Source organism: Suricata suricatta, chromosome 3 (assembly GCF_006229205.1).
Source record: "Suricata suricatta isolate VVHF042 chromosome 3, meerkat_22Aug2017_6uvM2_HiC, whole genome shotgun sequence".
Classification (NCBI taxonomy): domain Eukaryota; kingdom Metazoa; phylum Chordata; class Mammalia; order Carnivora; family Herpestidae; genus Suricata; species Suricata suricatta.
The window spans coordinates 62,833,145-62,836,677 of NC_043702.1; the positions used below are offsets into that span (position 1 = coordinate 62,833,145).

At 35.4% G+C, this 3,533-nt stretch overlaps 1 long non-coding RNA gene across 1 annotated transcript in view; it reads left to right on the forward strand.

Moving 5' to 3' along the window:
* Nucleotides 1–3,137, forward strand: part of LOC115287752 — a 34,881-nt gene extending 31,744 nt beyond the window's left edge. The window contains exon 3 of the long non-coding RNA XR_003906628.1: nt 3,064–3,137. This is a non-coding gene — a long non-coding RNA (uncharacterized LOC115287752). The remainder of the gene's footprint in view (nt 1–3,063) is intronic.
* The last annotated feature ends 396 nt before the right edge of the window (nt 3,138–3,533 follow it).

Consider the following 3,533-nt stretch of genomic DNA (forward strand, 5'->3'; position numbering starts at 1 on the left):
TTTGTGGGTGTGAAGTTTGGTGAGTTCCTTGTATATTTTAGAGACTAGCCCTTTATCTGATATGTCATTTGCAACTATCTTTTCCCATTCTGTTGGTTGCCTATTCGTTTTCTTGATTGTTTCCTTTGCCTTACAGAAGCTTTCTATCTTGATGAAGTCCCAAGGGTTCAGTTTTGCTTTAATTTCCCTTGCTTTTAAGGATGTGTCGATGTGTCAAGTAGGAGATTGCTGCGGTGGAGGTCAAGGAGGTTTTTTCCTACTTTTTCCTCGAGGGTTTTGATGGTTTCCTGTCTCATATTCAGGTCCTTCAGCCATTTTGAGTTAATTTTTGTGTCTGGTGTAAGAAAGTGGTCTAGTTTCATTCCTCTGCATGTTGCTTTCCAGTTCTCCCAGCACCACCTACTAAAGAGGCAGTCTTTTTTCCATCACATACTCTTTCCTACTTTGTCAAAAATTAATGGGCCATACATTTGTGGGCCCAGTTCTGGGTTCTCTATTCTATTCCACTGGTCTATGTGTCTGTTTTTGTGCCAATATCATACTGTCTTGATGATGACAGCTTTGTAGTAGATTCTGTGTCTCCCTCTCTCCCTTTGCCCTCTCCTGCTCATGCTGTGTGTATGTTTGTATGTCTCTCTCTCTCAAAAATAAACAGACATTTAAAAAAATAGGCACGAGACACGAATAGACATTTTTTTCCAAAGAAGCCATCCAGACAGCCAAGACATATGAAAAGATGCTTAACATCACTGATAATTAGGGAAATAAAAATCATAACAATAATGATATGTCACCTTACATCTGTTGGAATGGTTAAAATCAAAAACACAAGAAGCAACAGGTATTGGTGAGTATGTGGGGAAAGGGGAACACCCCACTATTGATAGGAATGCAAACTGGGTGCAGCCACTCTGGAAAACAGCAGAGAGGTTCTTCAAAATGTTAAAAATAGAACTACCCTGGGAACCAACCATTGCATTACTAGGTATTTACCCATAACACTAATTCAAAGGCATACATGTACCCTTTAATGTATGTTTATAGCAGTATTATCTACAGTAACCAAATTATGGAAACAGCCTTAGTGTTGACTGATGAATGGATAGAGAAGATGTGGTATATATACAATGGAATATAACTCAGGAATAAAAAAGAATGAAATCTTGCTATTTGAAACAACATGGATGGAAGCTAGAGTGTATTACACTATGCGAAGTTAAGTCAATCAGAGAAAAACAAATACAAAATAATTTCATTCATATGTGGAATTTAAGAATCAAAACAAATGAGCTGAGAAAAGAAAGAGGCAAACCAAGAAACAGATTTTTAATTATAGAGAACAAACTGATGGTTACCAGATGGGAGGAGCTTGGGGGCATGGGTTATTTGGTGATGGGGATTAAGGAGAGCACTTGTAGTGATTAGCACTGGTTGTTGTATGGACAAAGTGTTGAATCATTATATTGTACACCTGAAACTAATACTACACCGTGTGTTAACTAACTGGAATTTAAATTTAAAAAAATTAAATACAGTGGGAGATTATGGGTTTTCTCTGGAGATTTCCTCTTGAAGAATGAAAATAACAAAAACCATCTCTAATGAGGTTTATAATGAACTTTCACAATACTGGAGCTATAGATATTTTCATCTTTAGTATAAAAAGGTAAATAATATTCAGCCTTAAAATATTTGTTCTTGGAGTGTCTGGCTGGCTCCATCCAGTTGGTGAAACACACAATTCAGGGCACAAGCTGTGAATTCAAGTCCCATGTAAGACATAGAGATTATTTTTAAAAAACTATATAAAATTATTTGTTCTTCCTTCATGCCTATGTGAAGTTATTCCTGTTTGTAATCTACTCAGTGTATTATCCTGGTCTTTTATCCCTCTTTTACGTGCTAAATCTGTTCAATGCTCTTAGAAGATAGCTATTAAAACAGAATTCCAACACAGGTATGCCAGTTTTGTTCTTTTGGGCTAAAGGCTTATAGGAAAAATACTAAAGTAAAATTTCATTTTTAATTTACTTTGCAACTGATATTTCATTTTCAGATGTTATTTCTAAGTGCCAACTTAAATGCTATAGGCATTTTAAATATAGCAGCATGCCAATTTGTTTCAAGGAATTTAATTCTTACAAATGGATAATATTCATAGTGTAATTATTTACTTAATTCTAAGCACATATGTATACCTACCTATGCATTTATCATCTATCAATTAACTACTATATATAGTTGGAAAACATATATCCACATGCATTCCTAATTTATTCTTTGCTATATCATCCCCTAAAATATATCTACATATTTTATGCTTTTAGTAATCCTGATGGTGTCATAGGCTACAGTTACCTAATAGGATAAACAAATTTTTCCAAAAACTTTTTTTTACCAAATCAATTCAGAGATATAATGTAGTCCACTTCTGACGTCATCAATATTGACTTGGTTATCCTTAGCCACTAACTACCTATAATTTTATCTTGGTATCCTCAACCTGATGTCAGAGAATTGATTTAGGTTATGTTTGAATCTCTGTGAATGGGTTTACTTCTTTGATTCTATTCTCTCCATGAAAAGAATCAATCAAAAGGAAAAATTATCCTTTAACAATAATTACCTCATGTCCTTCCCCAATATTCCAATTGCAATTTTCTTGACTAAAAGGTATAAACAGGCATGACCAAGAATAAGAACCAACTGAAAAACCATGCCTTTCAAGTGAAAGGCTTAGGTTTTTCCCTCAGAACATGGAACAATTTAGAGAACAGTTATTTTTGTAAGGAAAAATAATTCTATCCTTTGCCTAAGTTTATTCCATTCATGTATTCTGGATATCCTTAATATTTTAGAAGCAATCAATAGCAGATGATATCTCTTAGCTCCTCTACACAAGAGAACCGACTTTATCTTCATTTTATGCAGAGTCAATGCTCTATTTAACTCTAAATTATTTATTATGTACCATTTGGGATATAGAGGAAGCTGTGTTTTAGAAAATGAGGGTCATGTAAAATAAATTAATTCTAAATTATTATTCATCTTTGTCTCACATAGGCTTTGGATTTACTGTGAAGTACCACAGAGCAGAAAACAAGAACAAAGTGCTTCCTTGGAGTAAAATTTCTAAGCATATTTCTGAGGTGCCTGGGTGGTTCAGTTGATTGAGTGTGTGACTCTTGGTTTTGGCTCAGGTCATGATCTCACAGTTCATGCGTTTGAGCCCTGAATCGGGCTCTGTGCTGACAGCAGGAGTCCGTTCAACATTTTCTCTCTCTCTCTCTCTCTCTCTGCCCCTCTCTGGTGTGCTCTCTCTCTTTCCTTCTCTCTCTCTCTCTCAAAAACATATAAACTCTAAAAACCTGAGACAAGAGTGTGGCCACACTAGCTAGCCTCTGTTGTCTGTGGATGCATCTAGAATCCAAGGAGAATTGTGATGGATCAAGGTACAACAGACCACTAACTATATTCTGATTGTGATCATGAAAATCTAACTGGTGCTTGGATCACAGCAGACACTCAAAACA